This window comes from Aedes aegypti, chromosome 2, assembly GCF_002204515.2.
Source record: "Aedes aegypti strain LVP_AGWG chromosome 2, AaegL5.0 Primary Assembly, whole genome shotgun sequence".
Classification (NCBI taxonomy): domain Eukaryota; kingdom Metazoa; phylum Arthropoda; class Insecta; order Diptera; family Culicidae; genus Aedes; species Aedes aegypti.
In genome coordinates this window covers 34,796,418-34,817,636 of record NC_035108.1, presented here as the reverse complement: position 1 = coordinate 34,817,636, position 21,219 = coordinate 34,796,418, and the positions used below count along the sequence as shown (strand labels likewise).

The following is a 21,219-nucleotide window of genomic DNA, read 5'->3' as shown; positions in this document are numbered from 1 at the left end:
GAAACCTCTAATTTTGAGCCAAAAATATTAAGATTTTGAGATGACCGATTCTTAATATTTTTAATGCTTTTGAAGCAAATTTAAAAGGAATTTAACAACAATTTTTAACAACAAATTGAATTAAAAATTGTTTTGGCTAACTGATTTAGCCATAATTGCCCGAAAACATGTTTTTTCAACGTAAATTATAATATTTTTCATATTTTTGTCAGTTAAACGTTAATACGTAAGCTGAAACTGGTTTTTCTCATTTGTTTAACCTTCAAAAAGGTCTCAGAAGCAATTTTTCAAAAATTTTATGACCTCAACTGTAAGGCCGTCTGCTGTGTCGTGTACTAGATTCGACATGAAAAAGGCTAAATAATCTTTCATAACTGCAGTTTTCTCTCGCAAATCCTCCTTAAAATTATCGAATATTGTGATATTTCGCTGAAAGCTCTACTAGAAATTCTTCTGTGAATTTGTTTATATAGTTTTCCCAAAAAAATATCATAAATTGTTTAGTAAATTTCATCAAAAGGTTTCTTGAAATTTTGCCTTAAATCCCCGGATTCCTTAACAAATTTTCAAAGTAACGCATAAGTTTCCCTTAATAATAAAGTTCATTTAAACTTTACATTACGAATTTTACCACAATAAATCTTCGGTACTGTAACAGCTCTTAAATAAATAGGGATTGTCGCAATTTTCGCGCAATTAAACATTAAATAAACAACCCTTAAAAAAAGTTTGTTTGGAATTTCTAATGGTGGGGTTCTATATCAATATATTCAACATCAATATATTCACCACAGTATTATGAAACTTGCGAGTTTAATTATAAATACTTTCAGTAAAAATTCCATCCGTTTTAAAACCAATCATTTTCTAAAAAGAACAAGTATTTTTGTAGTTTCTACGGTTAAATTCCTCGGTTAAAAACCTTTTTTTTATGTTTCTTCTTTGTCAATCTGATAAAAAATGTCTTCGAAAAAATCCCAAAAGAATTGTAAGTGCGATTTAAAGAAAAAAAATCTCTGGAAAATACTTATATTTTTTTCGGAAGAATATTAGGGAAACAATAATAATAATTCTCTGAGGCATCCCTTACTCGGGAATCCTTGAATATTTTTCGCGGAGATTTTGTAAAAACAGTTGAACGTATTCCGTAAGATTCTACCCCATTACCCCGAATCCCATTACCCCGAATGCCATTAACCCGAACGCCATTACCCCGAATTCCAAAACCCCGAATGATCCATCACCCCGAATGACATTACCCCGAATTCCAATATCATGGGGAAATGTCATCAATATCATCATGTGAAGATAATTGTAAATTCGGGGAAAAAGCATTCGGGGTGATGGAATTCGGGGTAATGGTACATTGGGGGTAATGGAATTCGGGGTGGTGGCATTCTGGGAAATGGAATTCGGGGTAATGGGGTAGAATCATTCCGTAAGGAAATTTATAGGAATGTAAGTATTCTTCAAACATTTCTTAGTTAGACATTTTGAAAATAAGAAAAATATGTTTTCGACAGAGTTTTGAAGGAATTCGGGATGTTGTTCATTGATTTTAGAGAAATAAAAAAAAATATCCGTAAAAAAATCAGATAGATCTACGGAAAATTTCTCTGAGAAATTGTGAATAACATTTTTCCAATTGAATTCTTTTTCATTGCTCATGAAAACTTTGTGGAATATTACGAGAACTCCTGTAAGAATCATTTATTTTATTTTACAAGTAGTCTATATAGTTTTTGCTGAGATTTTTCCAAACAATCCTGTAGAGTAACTTGAGGAGCAAGTTGTAAAAACTGTTCGTAATATTTCTGAATAATTTTTAGAATGTATCCTTACTTGGTGATCTTGAAGACATTTTTCGTGAGACCCCTAGAATTTTTTGTACTATTTTTTTTTTTTTTGAAAAATCCTCAGTTATTCCCAAAACTCCTAAATAAATTTTTAATAAATAACTGGAGGATACTTTAAACAAACCATTGAAATTTATACGTAATAATTACGTAGCGGACCTTACAGAAGAAATTATTAAAAGAATTTCTAATGTACTCGCTGGCGGAATTCTTCAAGAGATTTTTTAAGCAATTCGACCGAGATTCTTCGAGAAATTTTCTGGTGATATCAGAATGTCTAGAAATGATTTTTCGTGGAAAGCCCAAGACGAACTCAGTTAAAACTGGTAGAGGAGTTCTTGGGAAAAGCACTGAAAAGTACGAAAATAATTCATGAAGAAATTCCCATAGGAATTGTCAGAGAAATGCAGGAGACACATGGTTGAATACCTGAAAATTTCCTGGATGAATCATAAACGACATGCCTTGTGATTTTTTTTGCTAGCCTTTTTGAAGAACTTTTGATTGGAATACAAAAAGAATGAATCATGTCAGTAGCGAAAATTGAAATTGTTAGAACTACGTAATTTGTGAAAATTATGATTAATGCAACCGACATTACTTTTAAAAACAAGAATTTTCTAGCCCCCCCTAGGCCCCCTCCAGAAAAAAATCCTAGCTACGCCAATGCTGAGCAACTACCTGCTTCGCTAGAGTTGTGCTCTGGAAAATACGACGTTTGGCTTCGTTACTTCATCATTCTCTAAGAACAACTCTTGGGCAAAGATCTGCTTACCATGAATCATCCAAAACTGCTGATTAAAAATCTATTAAGATCATACCGAAAATAATGAAAACCACTATAGATTCTCCTCATAAATATGTCCAAGTACTCCTAACTACTACATCATGAATATTATTAGGAATATTCCGAAATTTTCACAATGATTCTGTCAAAATCGCACCAAGAAATCATCAAAGGGTTTATCAAAATGTAGAATCCTTCGGTATCCTTACACTCAGCCAAATAAACTTAAGAAATTTATCAAACGCATTAGCATTGGTACTTCTTCGTATGAAACTATGAATACCTCTTACATTACTTTTTACTTAATTATTAATTATGTTGTTATGCGGCCCTTTAATAGTTTATCAGTGGGCAGGTTATACTTTAAATTAAATTCAAAAAGACATGTTTCCAATAAACATGTCTAAACCAATAAGGGACCGTCCATAATTGACGTAGCATTTTTTCACTGATTTTTTACACCCCCTCCCCCCTCGTAGCATTTCGTCACAAATGCTGATACCCCCCCCCCCCTTCGAAAATACGTAGCATATCAAGCAACCCCCCCCCCCCCCCCCATTATTTGTTTTTCTCAGCAATTTGGTTAAAACAAAAAAATAGAATTCAGAAGTTCAATACAAAGCTTGATATTAATTACTGACTGAAACGTTTAAGTTGTTGGCTTAATTGTACTACTTTTGCTGTTGTTACCATGAAAAACTAGTTTACAGCTAAAAACATAGAAAAAATGGAAAAATCTTCGAATGGATTGATAAAGCTAACAGTAACGAGTTTGGGTACAATAGATTTTATAATATGTTGAAAAGAAATTTCGTTATATTAGAGAATTGTTTTTTAATTATTCGTTGTTAGGAAATAAATTTCAATGAAAGTGATCAACAATATTTAATTTGAAATGGATATTCGTCATTATTATACAAATTGAAATCCATTTAGCAATCAGGTGCCAGATGTAGAAAGATTACACTTGTAATATTTGGAATGTTCAGAAAAGCTTAGCGATAATTAAACAAATTATTCATCTTTATTAATATTTCAGCTTAACTTTATTATCGTTCGCCATACTGAAATAATCTTACACAACATATAACGAAACAATTAAATACTTAAAATAATCTTTATTCAAAAATCATTATTCAGAAAATTTTGTGATAGAACAATTTCGATAACACTCGAATCTGTTGCCAATCAAGTTGTATTCAGGCTATTCCATCAAGAGCATTGATATATTAAAACAAATCGATGAATTGATTGGGTGGAAATCTTCTGCAACATTGAGAGCATAATTTACGGAATAAATATCTTGTTACAATGAAATATTTGTCAAAACGAACATATGTTTTTGAGAAATAAGTTTTAGCAGATAACATGAATAGAACCTAAACAATGTTTTCCTAACAATTTGGAAAACATTGTTTAAGTTCTATAAGCATTGATTTTTAATTAATTCATTAATCTTTTAAAGTGTTTATTTATAAATTTATTTATTAAGACATGAATATAATGTTCACATAATTATTTAAAGCATTAAAAATATTTGTTTGATTGCACTACATATGAATGTTTTGAAGCTGAATCTTTATTTTATAAACCTACTTTATAACTCAAACAAAGAAAAAAGAAGTTTTATAAAAAAAATAATTGTATGTATTTTTTTCAGCGCCTCTCATTTTATCGACGTGATTTGAAATGCTACGTCTACTAGCTAGCCTATTTTATATTTGTAAACAATCATGTTTTACCACGTTGACATTTAAACTGATGATGATGTTTAGTGTCATTTACGCATGGACGTAGCCATAGGGAGCAGTTTAAATGCCTCCACTCCTCTGGACGATGAACAAATTTTACTAAAAACTAGGTGTGTATTAGATATATATATTAGAGTTTAAAGGTATTTGCTCGCCTTACAAGTGATTTTAGTATTTTTTTTTTTGCAGAAGTGAAGTGTTAAAGTTCAATTTGTAGTTTTTAAACATACTCTAATAATCCCTCCCCCAAATTTAATATAAAAAGTGTAGGTGTGTATGTTCATTTCTGAATTCCGAGAATTTCTCTCAAAAATACTCCAAAAATCAATCTACAGAATCTTGGTGAATCTTTTTTTCAAAAATGTTCAAAGAATAATTTCATAAATTGCATCAGAAACATATTGTGTACATTAAAGGCCTTTTTTTGTTATAAATGAAGTTTCTTCATGCATTCTCTCTTGAACTCGTTCACAAACTTCACCCGAAATTCGTATAGAGTTATTTTATTTAAAAAAAACTTCAATAATTATCTTCTTTTACTCCTTGTTAAATTCATTCAGATTATTCTTTAGGCTGTCGATTATTCCTTATCATTCCTGTAAAAATTCCTTTAATATTTGCTTGTTAAAGCTTTATTAGGATTCTTTCTTCATTAACACCATAAACTCTTTAGTAGATCCCTTAAAAATACGTTTTGTTGAAGCTTTCTTAGGATATTTTAGATGAAGCTTGACCAAGGACTCGAAATCTATTTTTTATTACTCTGATATTTCTCTATAATCAGTTTTAAAGATTCCTTCAGAACTTCCTCTAATTTCCCTTCTGAGTTTTTTAAAAGTTGCTACACTTATCGAAGGATTCCAACATCTTCCGAGATTTTCAGAAATTCGACCAGCAATTTCACTAAGAATATATTGAAGCAATTATTCATCTTATATACATACCCAAGTAACAATGAAAGCTGAACAGAAAGTGTATTTGCTGAATATTGGCTGATCAATGGTGTACAAGGCTGAACACCGTGTCAGCTGAACAATAATTTGAAGAATAGCTTATTAAACACTCTTATTCAGCAGTATACTCAAAGCTGAATATTGAGTTGAACAAACTATTTTTCATCTACAGTTTTAACTTTTGTTCAGCCAACCTGAATGATATTGATTAAAGGTTATTTAAAGCTTTAATCAAATCAACAGTCATTGTCGAAAAATTGTTCACCTGTATGTTGATAAAAATATACATACCGAAGTATATACCTACATTGAGTCGAATACAAAATTAATTATTATGAAACTGTTTCATCGAACAACAACATTTTCACATCCCGAAGCAGACATGCCTATCATTTGTCGAAAAAAATCCTGAATCCGGCATCGATGACCTTGTGTAACAACAAGATAGAACACTACACTCGATGACGCAGATTTCTTCGTAACATTTTTAATTAACTGTACGAAATCGAAATCATTACCAACTTGCGTTGACAACAATTTAAAAGCAGAAATTAAAAATTACCGAGGATTCTATTTTGAAACAAAAAACACAACTCACTTTGACAGCTAATTCAAGTGTTTTTGCATAGCGCTGTTATCACTTCTTCAGCCTCAATTCAGCCTTTAAAATAGCCCTTATTCAAACAAAACAATATGTTAGCCCCTTGCTGTTGATGATGTTCACACAGTCTCATGTGGAGCAGATGTCAAGGTAAGTGGTTATAAATCAGCGAATCCCAGTTCAAATCTCAATGGCACATAATTACTAATCTTCATCTTTAAATTCCAGCACTTTTCTACACTATGTGTTTGAAATTGTTAGTTGCGTTGATAAAACCCAAAACTATAAACCTGTAAATACCGGTAAATAAATTTTTTTTGGTTAATTGCTGAATAATGGATGAATAAGCGATCGTTAAGCTTTCGAAGGTTGCCATCTGTTCTAAAAATAGAATGATCGTAATTGAAAGAGGCCTGAATAAGCGCATGCTAGACCTTTTTTCAGCCTTCTATATAGCTTCAATTAAGCTTAAGGCTGAATAAAATCGCCAGAATTAGATGTTTAACAGCTGAACAACAGTGAATGCAGGCTATGAACAGCTTTTGTTCAAACAAAGGCTGAATTGAATTAGCTATAAAAGCGTTTGAGCAGCTTCAAATTGTTACCTGGGTAGTAGACTGGTTCAATAAATCGTTTTGCTCTAGAACAGCCCAATAATTACAGCCAAAGTTTTGCAACTCATTCAAAAATCATTAACTAATTACAGGGGCGTCCGATTTAAAAACGGTTTTTGGCGAAGTTGTAGCTGATTAATGTATCTCGCAGCATCAACATAGTTATAATCTCCAAGAGCACATGGGCAAACACTTTGACCGATTGAATGAATTGCTTGCTTTTCTCATAGTAATTCCTATATAAACTTTGAAGGGCTTGTGCAGTCTCAGTTTTCATCCAAATGAGGGATGACACTCAGAATTTCATGTAGAAACAAATGAGCGGTGTGGAGCAAAAACGATGTTTTGAACCACTCTAATGCATAGGCATAATTTCTCAGATTGGTTCATGGCTGGAGGCAAAGTAATTTATGAATGTTGCTGCATTAAGAACAAACCAAAAAATAATTCATGGAAACTAGAGATAAACAAGAAAAAAAAACAGGTCAAATCCTTGATGAAATGTCTGTAACTTTTCTGAAATAATTCTATAAGAACATCTTCAAAACAATTCTGTGTGAATTTTAAAATAATTTTCAGGAAAATTTTGGAAAACTTCGAATGAAATATTCTTTGAATTATACATAAGGGGATTTCAAGAAAAGTTTTGAGGCAATTATTGATGCTTTTCTGAAGGAGTTTCTAGTCTCGGTGTTCTGGGAAAAAATCTTAAATAATTCCACGGTCATGTTTAACTAGGAATTAAAGTTAATCCCATTTGTCTTACTGGCCATAACAAAAACGAATCGGATTTTCAGATTTTTCCCAATTGGTAATTCGCCAATAATTAAAATAGACCCGTTACTCAACACTGAAACAAGGCGCCTTTCAGACTTTCACTTTACTTATTGTGAAAAAATAGGGTGGGTGTATTACATAGTTTTAGCATGTTTCTTGCAAATAGGGGGCAGAGGTAGTGTAGAATGATCGATTTGGCGTGAAAATCTTGAATGAAATTTTAAGAACCGATCTTCTCCTCCCCTGATAAAAAAAACATGGCTACCCTCATGTCCACCGCCACCTTAAAAGCCCATTTAGGTTTTAAACGCGGTTGCCAAGCAAATATTACCAAGTCAAAATTTAAAAAAATTGGAAACAAAAAATGACCGGATTTTGTTAGGTTCCCCATTTTGTCAGCCCAGAATTAATCGAGGGGCTGACAAAATCGGGTCCTTACTGTACTAGTTCTGCTCACGTTTTTTGCATGATGTTTATTTTACTACCAACAACTGTTCATTTCACCTACTTAGAGCAGGTTTAATTAACATATCCATCGTTTTTTGCTAGTGATAAAAATATGTGAAAATTTGCCTATTTTAGTCTGACTTCGTGTTGCTGCTATGGATAATATCCCTATTTTGTTGTTGTGCAATACTAATGCATGATTTTTTTTTATCAGAAACAGGATGATATCCTTAAGGTGTTCATTTTACCACTCCACCCTATAGCGATTGATTGCGCCATTTTCGTCTCGGTGTGGGGAAAAACATCTCAGTGGCGTTGAAAGTGCTTGCCATACGATGTACAAATTCAAAAGTATTTCATTGGCAACGAAATACATCAGTTAATAGCAGTAGAAGGGTTATAAGTGCTCATTAGAACAGTTAAGTGAAAGCACAGGCTCTTTCTCAATTGAGATGTGATGCCAGAGAGAAAAAAAACAGAGATCAACCAAATTTGAGCTCGTTAACCTTTGCAAATCATCCTACAGCTGAATTTCCAATAGCTTCCAAGCTTCCGTACTTCAACATATTCTCAAAACCATAACATAGAAAGAAACCACAGGAATTCAAACGTTTTCACATGTTGTCTCGTATGTAAACGATTAAACATCAGAAAAAAAATCTTAGAGTAATATTTGAACCAACCTTATCTGGCCTACCGTAAATACAGTAAAATTTTGATATGACGCAATTCGATTTTATTTTCGCTGCGTAATATCGAAGTTAGGTTATATCATATACAGTATCGGACATATAAAATGCACCAAATCCGTTTTCCCATACAAAATGGTCAGAGAGAGCTATATTTCCGCCGTTTCTCAACCGATTCTTCTCATTTTTTCGGAATCGAACAACAAATTACCTCAATTTTTGATAACTATTGAAAAAAGTTGTGTGAAAACTATTGGTTTAAAAGTTACAGATAGGTTTAATTTTGACATAAAAAATTCACCAAGACAAAAAGTGATGTATCAGACAAACTATGCGTCGTATCGTTTCGGTGTCTTCAGCGCATTTGATTCTTATCACTCAATGATCAAATGCGTGGAAAACACCAAGATGATATGACGCGTAGTTTTTCTCCTACACCACTTTGTGTCTTGGTGCATGTTTTATGTCCAAATTCAACCTATCTGTTTTCACACAGTGGTGGTAAATGACTGGACAATGCGTACCATTGGTACTTCGCGTACCTGCAGGTATAAAATAGATCCCAATTGTGGTCCTTAGCCTCTTGTCCGGTAACTTCTATCCCTACCTCCCCGTGGTGCCGCCTGGGGTACGAGTCACCGTAGGAAAGATCGGGTAACCAACCCTGGTGGGACCTTGGTCGTATGCTGACAGGGAAGGGGGGCTCCTCTCTTCTGAGGGTGTAACTTATCAGAGCGTCTGTTCTCCATGTTAGTAGTGGCTCAAAACAGCGTCTGTTCTCCATGTTAGGAGCGGCTGATCATCGTCCTAGTGCCAGCGTGGGACTCTAAACAGTGCTGTGCACGATGATCCTCCGGCGAGACAGGGGGTTGGTGCAGGCCTTACAAGCCAGCCGTAAAAATCATCAGTACAGGAAGCATACAATGTAAATTCGGATCGGAACAATCGGCATAGACCCAGGCATCGAAAACGGACTAACGATTGGAAACTCGGATCATGGAACTGTAAGTCTCTCAATTTCTTGGGAAGTACCCGCATTCTTTCCGAAATATTGAGGGTCCGCAAGTTCGACATCGTAGCGCTGCAGGAGGTTTGCTGGAAAGGGTCGATGGTACATACGTATAGGGATGGTTATACCATCTACCAGAGCTGCGGCAACAGACAAGAGCTGGGCACAGCTTTTATCGTGATGGGCGAAATGCAGAGGCGCGTGATTGGGTGGTGGCCAATCGACAACAGAATGTGCAAGTTGAGGATCAAAGGCCGTTTCTTCAATATCAGCATAATCATCGTGCACAGCCCTCAACCAAGCAAGTGACGATGACGATAAGGACGCTTTCTACGCGCAGCTGGAACGTGAATACGACCCCAAGCCATGATGTCAAAATCGATATCGGAGATCTCAACGCTCAGGTTGGCCAGGAGGAGGAATTTAGACCGATTATAGGGAAGTTCAGCGCTCATCAGCTTACGAACGAATACAGCCTTAGACTGATTGATATCGCCGCCTCCAAAAACATGACCATACGTAGTACCTACTTCCAGCACAGCCTCCCGTATCGGTACACCTGGAGATCACCCCAACAGACTGAATCGCAAATCGACCACGTTTTGATTGATGGAAGACACTTCTCGGACATTATCGACGTCAGAACTTATCGCGGCGCAAACATCGATTCGGACCACTACCTAGTAACGGTTAAAGTGCGCCAACGACTCTCCGTTGTGAACAACATTCAGTACCGACGCCCGCCACGGTACAACCTGGAACGACTCAAGCTACCCGAAGTCGCAACTGATTACGCGCAAAGCCTTGAAGCTGCGTTGCCGGAAGAGGGAGAGCTCACCGAAGCCCACTTGAGGACTGCTGGAGTAGTCTCAAAGCAGCCATAAACAACGCAGCGGAAGGTGCCATTGGGTTCGTGGAAGCAAATCGACGGAACGGTTGGTTCGACGAGGAGTGTCAGACGGTTTTGGACGAGAAGAATGCAGCGCGGGCGATGATGCTGCAGCAAGGCACCCGTCAAAACGTGGAACGATACAAACAGAAGCGAAGACAGCAAACCCATCTATTCCGGGATAAAAAGCGCCGCCTGGAAGAGTTGGAGTGCGAAGAGATGGAGCAGCTGTATCGTTCTCAAGAAACACGAAAGTTCTACACGAAACTAAATGCATCCCGCAAAGGCTTTGTGCCGCGAGCCGAAATGTGCCGGGATAAGGATGGAGGTATCTTGACGGACGAACGTGAGGTGATTGAAAGGTGGAAGCAGCACTACGATGAACACCTAAACGGCGCAGAGGAGGAAGATCAAGACAGCAGGAAGAATGACTTCATCAGTACGGCGTATGAGGGAGACGTGCCAACTCCCACAATAGGTGTAGTTAAGGATGCTATCAAACAGCTCAAGAACAACAAAACAGCTGGAAAGGATGGTATTGGAGCGGAACTTATTAAAATGGGCCCGGACAGGTTGGCCACTTGTCTGGGGTGACAAGTTAGAATGTGAGAACTATCGAGCGATCACCATTCTTAATGCAGCCTATAAAGTGCTTTCCCAGATCATCTTCCGCTGTCTTTCGCCACAGGCAAGCAGATTTGTGGGAAGTTATCAAGCCGGTTTTGTGGATGGGCGATCGAAGACAGACCAAATCTTTATGTTGCGGCAGATCCTCCAAAAGTGTCGCGAATATCAAGTCCCTACGCACCACCTATTCATCGATTTCAAAGCGGCCTATGATACCATCGACCGCGAAGAGCTATGGAAGATTATGGACGAGAATGGTTTTCCCGGGAAACTGACTAGACTGATCAAAGCAACGATGGATAGTGTACAGTGCTGTGTGAAGATATCGGGTGCATTATCGGACCCGTTTGAAACACGCAAAGGACTTCGACAAGGCGATGATCTTTCCTGCCTCCTGTTCAATATTGCGCTAGAAGGTGTTATGAAACGGGCGGGCTTCAACATGCGGGGCATGATCTTCAATAAATCCAGACAGTTCATTTGTTTCGCTGATGACGCGGACATTGTCGGAAGAACGTTCCAGGTGGTTGCTGAACAGTATACCAGGCTGAAACGTGAAGCAGATCGGGTTGGATTGAAGGTAAATACGTCGAAGACGAAATATCTGCTGGCTGGAGGAACCGAGCGCGATAGAGCTCGCATAGGCAGACGCGTGACGATCGACGGGGATGAGTTCGAGGTGGTGGACGAATTTGTCTACCTCGGATCATTGATAACGTCGGATAACAACTGCAGCAGAGAAATTCGAAGACGTATCATTGCCGTAAGTCGTGCTTACTATGGACTCCACAAGACCTTGCGGTCTGGTAAACTTCACTTCCGTACTAAGTGTACCATGTACAAGACGCTAATAAGATAGGTAGTCCTCTACGGGCATGAGACGTGGACAATGCTCGAAGAGGACCTGTAAGCGCTAGGAGTTTTTGAACGACGTGTACTTAGGACGATCTTCGGCGGAGTATGTGAGAACGGCGTATGGAGGAGAAGAATGAACCACGAGCTTGCGCAACTCTACGGTGAACCCAGTATCACGAAAGTCGCCAAAGCTGGAAGGGTACGATGGGCAGGACACGTTGTGAGAATGCCGGACAACAATCCCGCAAAAATGGTGTTCAGCTCAAATCCGGCCGGTACAAGACGAAGGGGAGCGCAACGAGCTAGGTGGTTTGACCAAGTGGAGCAGGATCTTGGAAGTGTGAGGCGATCGAGGAATTGGAGGTTAGCAGCCATGGACCGAGTTAGTTGGCGTAACATTGTGACGCAGGTCATGTCTTGAAGGACTTAGAGCCAGCAAAAGTAAGTAAGTTTTCACACAACTTTTACAATAGTTTTTGAAAATTGAGGAAATTTGTAGTTCGTAGTTCGGCGGAGATATAGCTCTCTGAAGTTATCCATTTTGTATGGGAAAACGGATTTGGTGCATTTTATATGTCCGATACTGTATCTAAAATCCCAGAGTTGTATGTCTGTTAGTACGCTTTGAAATATTTCATCGACAAGTTTCGTTGAGCATTACAACAGCAATTTAAGAGCACTACAACGGTCAATTTTAACATTGGAACATTACAATTACAAATTGTAAGGCACTATAATAGCTCTTTGACAGAATACTCTGGAGTTTCCTGGATGTTCATTCCAATTCGTAGAATATTCTCAAACCCTTCATCATTGTTGTCTGTTTATTTGGTTCGTAGCTAAAACACGAACAAATTATAATTCGGTCGAACTTGAATCGGATTGGAGTTGAAAATGTGAAATGGGTTCATTCAGTTCCAACTCACGCTCAAAAACGAGTTCGACTTATGTAAAAGCAAGATAAACATAAGTGAGATGAATTGGCGCCAAATATTCGAGATTTATGTATTTTATAGTGAAACCTCCATGAGTCGATATCAACTCATGGATGCATAGTTAAAACAAAATGCTATGCTTACTATGATGATCCCTTAAAACAGCTTTCCAAAACATTACTATTTCATGACTCGATATTTCCCTGAGTCGATGGTGTTTTCATCACAACTGCAATTTTGAAAAATGATAACGAATTATACAACACTACAACAGCTATTCAGGAGAATATGCTAGAATTTTTGGTAAGATTCTACTCTCTAATTCATGGATTCTCTGGAATTTTTGAAATGTTTCACAACAGAAGAAACACTACAACAGCACATGAGGCTAAAATTATTTCAGATTAGAACACTACAGCAGTATTGGGGCCATGTGCTCGATAAAGTATAACCAGAACATAAATTTAGGTGATTTGGCGTTCATGCGGTCATCATTTTGGTACATGTGATTTATACTTAGCTTTTCGCTTTAAAATTTCGTTGGAACGTGGCTAGGCACGACGGGTAAGCTAGTTTAAGCATATTTTTCCTAATTTTATTCATGGTGCAGTTTTTGATGAGAAAATCAATCAACAATTGATGTTATTCACTTAGCAGACTTTATCAGTATTTCTTAGAATATTTTTCAATATTTTTCCCACTATTATATTTTAGGTTTTTACTTTTGGTTTCAATCTATTTTTTATTGTTATGCCCTTTTTGGAACAGAGTCTATTTCACAGTGATCTAGACATTGCTTGAGTAATCCTTAGAGAAAAAAATACTGAAATGCACCGGAAAAAAACTTGCGAGAAATGGAAATTTTGCAAGGGATGAACGATTCTCATATAGCTCATTTTCTGACTAATATAAAATTTGTCAAACATGATTTCAGATGAATTTGGACAGGCTAGAGGGTACACAATTGTTTCAGGATACTCAGAAATCCCATGAAGAGGGGAACGACATCTCCAGGGAAGTGGCTACTTTTAGAATTATTCTGAAAATTTTCTTACGACACATCATACTTCATGATTTTGCAAAACAAGTTCAATAGAAGGAATTTCAATTACTTCTGGCGACATTGGCCATCTACTGGTATATTCCGGGGATGTAGTGCCCTCAGGGAAGTGGCCGCTTTAAGAATAATTCTGAAACCTTCCTTGCAACATATCAAACTTTATGGTTTTGCAAAACACGTTCAATAGAAGACATTTCAACGAATTCTGGTGGCATTGGCACGAATGTTGTTTCATCGAATGTCATTTCCCGAATGCCAATTCCTGGAATGACCCGTTTCCCCGAAAAGTGATACAATTCAAGAAAGGACCAGAATAAACTTCAATGACAAGGTGGTGAACTGGAAATAATTATAATCCATCCAAATATTAACGACAATTATCGAGTAAGAAGTCAAAGATTTCGAGTGCGTTGTAATCAATTTTAATCAAATGTTTTGATGAGTTCTCTGGACAAATTGATGCAGGAGTTTTGAAGAAAATTGGGTAGGAGGCAATTGTGATAATTCAAAAATTGTACTTATACAGGAATTCATTGAAAAAAATTAAAGCAAATCCTTTTGGAAGTTTTTAGAAGGATTTTAGAAATAAAATTTCCAAGAGCTCGTTAAAAATGTATGAGAGATTTCTGAAAGACATAATCAGAAAGCAAAACAAAAAACATCTCTGACGGATTTTCCATAGAAATGTTCCTGAACGACTACCTGGTAGAATTTTTTATGGTATAATAGAAGAATTATTTGAGGAATTCGGGAAAGCATGATCAATATTTGAAATAATCTTTGATTAATCTTTGAAATGAAAAAATCCGTGAAAAAATCTCTGAATGGATACTTTAAGATTTTTTTTGGAGAAACCACTGTCAGAACGCATTGATAACATTCTAAAGAAATTCTTGATGAAATCAATGAAGGATTTAATTTAGCACAAAATTCAAGTGGAGAGCCGGATCCCATTCTTCGCACTTTTGATTCACTTCGGCAATATGGTTTTTTTAAAGCTATAGAGCTCATATTTGGCCACATCGTATTGAAGTGGAGGAACTTTTGCAGGTATCTATAATGAAATTTTTGGAAATATTCCGAAAACATTGTTTTTAAGGTTCTTGAGCAAATTTCTGCACGATTTTTCTGTAATAACTTCTAGAGCATTTCACGAAAAATTGCTTGGTTGTTCTTCAAAAGGATCACTGAAATTATTCATGAGAGGAATATTTGAACCATTTCTTGGAAAAATCCAAGATAAAAAAAAAAAGAATCCTTAAGGCGGGATACCGTCTTGTTCGATCAAATGTTTTAAGGAACTCTTGGAGGAATCTTGAAGGAATGAATTCGATTTGGAAAAAAATGTGGTGGGACCCTTAGAACCATTTCTGAAGGAATTCTCAGAAGTTTTTATTGATGAATATCAGGAGATTTACTTACGGGATTTTATAGTGAACCCCTGTCGAAATAATTTTAAAAATACCTGGTAGAAAACCTACAGATATTCATGGAACAACCCATGAATCCCTTTAGGTATCTCATGGAACCCCATGAAGAGATTATTAGAATCTTTCAAAGCAATAATTGCTGAAGTTTTCAAACAAGTAAGTAGTAGGATTTGTTCCAGTGGGAGCACTAAGATAATATAAATAGTGATGTTTTTCATACAAATTAACAGGAGTAAGCAAATATTGGTTTGAGCCTAAAGCCATATATCTAGTTCACTCGATTTATGACTATATTCAGTGATAGCATACCTTAGTCAGAGCAATACAACACTTGGTTTCAAAATTCAATAATTCAAAATTAAGTTCTGTTAGCTAAAACGAGGACATAATATTGGAGTTCTTAATTAGTTGCATGTTACATAAGAAAGGTTTGACGAACCCTGAACGTTGTCACAATACGTACGTTTGCAGGGTTTGTCATTCATGGTGCTCTCGGCTTTGCTCTGTTGTCGTTGTTCAATAAGGCTGACTAAGGGCCGATTTCTTCACCTTCGCTTAAGCCGTAAACCACGTTTAATCCATACGATTAAACCGATTGTATGACATTTGCCAGAAAACCATTTTGCCAGAATCAATTTGCCAGAATGATTTTTGCCAGAAAATCAGTCCCCAGAATGTACCCATTCGCCAGAAAGCCATTCCCCAGAATGGACCATTTGCCAGAAAACCATTCCCCAGAATCATTTTTTGGTTATGAATTTTCAACTTTGATTTGATCGAAAAAATTATGGAAAACCTAAGGCTACCGAAGTATTAAAAATATTATCATTTGAGTATTTTGGTAATAATCATATTAGGGTGCAGAGCTACATGGGCACTGTCATGATTCAATTTGGCATGGGGGTCATTCTCGGGTCAAATTATTCATTATGGTATTATCCAAATATTGAGCTCAGTAGCTTACTGCCAAAATGAATCCAGCTCCTTATTTGTACTTATAGCACGAAACAATGTATAACCAACTTTCAGATAATTTGCGAAACTGAATAGAATTCAAGCATCACTTCTGCAACAAATAACTTGCTTCGTGGATGTTGCGAAAATCATTATTCAATCATTGTAATATAATAACAAGTATAAAACAACGTGAACCATCGATCTATGTGATTTAGTCCATTTTGTTATAATCTATCGCATATAATTTTATGCAGTTTTCACAAACGTGAAACATATATGACGGAACTGTCGTCAGATATTCCATTTTTTGCTAAATAACTGACCTGAGAAAAAAGAGCTATAACGCAAAAATACTTTTTAGGTTCGACTGAAAAGTGTATTCTTCGGGGCCTTTTTTAGCTGAGTGGTTAGAGTCCGCGGCTATAAAGCAAAGTCCTGCTGAAGGTGTCTGGGTTCGATTCCCGGTCGGTCCAGGATCTTTTCGTAATGGAAAATTCATTGACTTCCCTGGGCATAGAGTATAATCGTACCTGCCACACGGATCTCTGCGGCAAATCGTCATCCCAACGCTGGTTGGGTGACGTTGACGATGCTTCTTTTAATTTCGTCGCCGACTTTTTCTACTTAGTGGTGACGAATTGTCTACTCTGGTAGTAAATGATAAAAATGTTATTTCGGCCTAATGAACCCTTTCGGCCTAACGACCCTTTCGGCCTAACGGCATTCGGTCTAACGGCGTTCGGCCTAACGACTTTCGGCCTAACAGCATTTGGCCTAGCGACCTGTACCCATCTGAAACAAATAGGTAATGGAGATTTTTGTTTTTGAAATCACTCGTACTACTGAATATCACAAATCATATGAACATCATGGTTAAAAAATTTCATAGTCACTAACTTTCAATATGGCCTCTTTTAGTTAGACACAAGCATTGACTATCATTTTACGATTTTTGCATTCTATTATTTCACTTTAATCCACATTGATATATTTTTATGTCCACCTGTCTTTCACTGTATATATTGAAAATGGAGATGATGGAAAATTGTTTGATAAAACTTTCAACAACTATTCAGTACAATTAAGAAGAACAACCAATGATATAAAGAAGGGTGAATCTCCCATGAAGCATATAAGTCCTTGTATAAATTAGTTCTAAGGAACAGCTTAATACTCAAAGAAGGGAAAATCTTCAATAAAATGTTGACAATATAATTGCCTCTAATGAGTATTATGAAATAGTCTGAAAGAGTAAATAGTTCAAAAAATAAAAAAATACAACAGGAAAACAAATTTATTTTGAAACTATGAAAAGCTTGAAAGCTTATGATACCATAGTTTGAAAATCTTACGAAACAATTATTGTCATTTGATTAAACATCATATGCTCGAAATCATAATAATTTGAAGTATTTTACATGCACTAGTATGTCTATGGGAAGCTTAGTAATGAGTAATATTATTTTCTGGGGAATGGTCTTTCTGGGAAATGACTTTCTGGGGAATGGTCCATTCTGGCAAATGGTTTTCTGGCAAAATGTTCATTCTGGCAAATTGATTCTGGCAAACGGCTTTCTGGCAAATGGTTTTCTGGCAAATGTCATACAACCGATTAAACCAGGTTTAAGGCCTAAGCGATGGTGAAGAAACCGCTCATAAGTAATATGCTGTATATTTTAACAATAAATTTTAGCATTATAGCATGCGGCATTCATTATTGCCCTGCTGAATGAACGGTGTACTTCGCTGTTTGTAACATTGTATGGATTAGATTGTAATGAACTAATGAGAAAGTAACAGAATGAAGTGTACTGAAATTAAGTAAAAATTGTGCATTTGAATTTACAGAACTCTTCAAATTTATTCAAAATACATAGAGCAATCACATTCATTGCAACACTAAATGTTCATTTGTTTTACCATCAGTGCTCATATATGAACAGTAGAAATGGTCCAACGAAAGCTCCTAAAACATATAACTTGTTGTACAACCTCGATAGTGTTAATGTTTTATTTCTATCTTTGATAGGTAAACTGATTGATATCTGCTACAATGAATTTGTTGAATTTTCAGCACTATCCTTAATTAGTTAATTCTAGATATTATTTATATATAAACATTCTCATTCCACTTCTTGCAATTTTATTCGCCTAAAACTTTTGGGATCGGAATTTCGATGTTAACCGTTATATTTAATCACAGGTACAACATATCACAGTTCCACTCAAAAAAAAACACCAACAGCTGCTTACCTTTAGCACTCTTTCTTAGAACGGTTTTTCTCTTCGACACTAGAATAAGCCCTATGTCGTGACTAGATCCGGAGTCTATCCGACACTGACTGGAACCATCTATTGCCGGCAAACCCTTTATAAGCTCAGACTCCGACTCCGTCCAAACTGGTCTACTAGACAACTCTCCGTCAGCGCAGCACACCTTTTGGTCCGGCCTTATGTCCTGCGTAAACCACCTCCGCATCTGATTATCCCACTCTTTCTCTCGAGAATTATTGCACTCTCCTCCTTTCGAAGAAGAACAGCTAGACGGCAACGACGACGATGACGACGACCACGACCTAGGCCAACAAGCAAAACAAAATACAAAACATGCACCGCAAAAGGAGAAGCATAAAAAATTGCATCAAAAGAACGATGTTATGCATCAACTTCTTCGCCAGTTCTTGTTGGCCGTATTGTGGTTCTATACCTGGCCCCGGCTGATGGGCAACCCTTTATGGTGTGTTGTTATCACACTGCACCATGGTCCGAAACAAGAATTTTAAGGAAATCAACATATTTCATCATGTTGTGGGAATTCAGAGGGATGCCAGAAGATCCAAATAATCTAATTAAACATTTTATCATAAAGTTAAAGTAGTGTATTTTGACCAATAACTATGTCACAGTGAACCGTTAGTTTTGAGACGAATCCAAACTGATTGCGACCGAAATAAAAATAGATACGCCGGAAAGAGACAACGTAAAGTGATAATTTTATTGCATTATTTCTCATAAACGTTCAAGATTTATCAATATCATATTCCACAATGCGGAAGCTGCCTTCAGAATATTGTGGTTTTACTGATCAAAGCTCTATGTGATGGAAATTAGTACATCATAAATTTTATGAGAACATATGAAACTTTTTTCAACTTAATATCCGATTCGGCACATTGTGCACTGCAGTCAAAGCCATCATCGATGATGTTACCAAACGCATTTATCGCTCGGTAGGAAGCATCCTCCCAGAGTCATAGAGTTGGCACCTCGTTCAACGTCCCGGGTCCCGATATCTATGGGCAGAGGCTGGCTCTTGGCTTCTGGAAAAGATTTATTACGCTGCCTGAGTCGTTCTCACGGAGAGGGGCCCATATCTGGTGTGACGAGAATGAGATGCTGCATCGGCCAATCCGATCCAGATCTCGGATCAGTTTGACAGTGATGAGTGGAAATGCATCTAGCCCCATTGCAGTTTGAGTGGGAGATTGCACGTTAGGTGGTAGCGATTTGGGTGAAATGTTGCTGTTTTTCGCTAGACTGAAAGGGTCCAATGGGAATATGATCCGCACAAAGTTTCCCAAGCTAATAAATGTCCAAACAGTCTCGTGCAGAATACCGTTAATTGAGAAATTAAATCGTTAGACGTTGCCACACTTGGTCATTGCAGGTTTCTTTATCGTCAAAGTTCGTGTCCCAACAATCAGCATAATTTATGTATTTTTATTTGTTTCTTCTACGATGGGTTGCCTATGGAAATTTCCTATTCCGCCAGCACCATAGGCGATATCAGAACATAATCGGTTAGGGTCAATGTGCTGAGCTTGAGTAACAACAAGATAAAACAATACACTCGCTCACAAAGATTTCTTCGTCACATTTTCATTTAATTGTACGGAATCGTAATCATTACCAACTTTCATTGACAACATTAAACAGCAGTAATTGAAGATTATCGAGAATTAAATTTTAAAACAACAATCACAACAACAAAAATCTAACTTAAGTGTTTTTGCATAGCACTGATATCCTTCTCCAGCCTCAATGCAACCTTAAAACATAGCCCTCATTCAGACAAGTCAATAAGTTATTCCCTTGCTTTTGATAATGCTCACACAGTCTCATGTGGAGCAGATGTCAAGGTAGTGGTTATAAATCAGTGGATCCCAGTTCAATTCTCAATTGTTAATATTTACTAATCTTCATCTTTAAATTCCAGCACACATCTTCCCTATGTGTTTGAAAATGTAAGTTGCGTTGATAAAATCCAAAACTATGAACCTGTACATATTTTAACATTTTTTGGTTTACTGTTGAATAATGGTTGAATAAGCGATTGTTAGCTTTCGAAGGCTGCCATCTGTTCTAAAAATAGAATTGAATATTGAAAGGGGGTTGAACAAGCGCATGATAGACTTTATTCAGCTTACATAAAGCTTCAATTAAGCTTAGGGCTGAATAAAATCGCCAGAATCAGATGTTTACAGCTGAACAACAGTGTATGCAGGCTATGAACAGCTTTTGTTCAAACAAAGGCTGAATAGAATTAGTTATAAAAGCGTTTGAACAGCTTCAATTTGTTACCTGGGAAGGTTTAACGGGGCGGGGACACCATACGATTAACCACTTGCCATTTCAGGGAGGTGTCATCTATCCTTACTAAGGATGTAGAATAGCACAGCTGTCAGTTTTGTAGCGTGGTTCCTATGCGTGGTCCGTAGACGTTTCCATGTTCTTATGCTGCCAGTCTTCCATAATCTCGCTGGTCTTGATCCTAATGCTCCGGGTGGCCCTTCTGGTAATGGGCTAAAGTACTTTGATAGCGGTACGGGTCGCTTGTACGGAGATGTGCTTGCGGGCCTGTGGGTTTTTGTGGGAGTTCAACAGAGCCCTGCATCGAACCCCGCCATGTCTAAGCAACCACCCCTTGGACTGACTGAAAACCGGTAACCGGATTCAGCGCCCGTCAAGCCACTGGTGGTTTT

General features: G+C 36.9%; 1 protein-coding gene across 1 annotated transcript in view; it reads right to left on the bottom strand.

Moving 5' to 3' along the window:
- LOC5565099 overlaps positions 1-18,665 on the bottom strand; it is a 36,270-nt gene extending 17,605 nt beyond the window's left edge. Inside the window, exon 1 of the mRNA XM_001649404.2 lies at positions 18,491-18,665. The gene's annotated coding sequence lies outside the window, so the exon portion shown is untranslated. The remainder of the gene's footprint in view (positions 1-18,490) is intronic.
- Between the last annotated feature and the right edge of the window lie 2,554 nt (positions 18,666-21,219).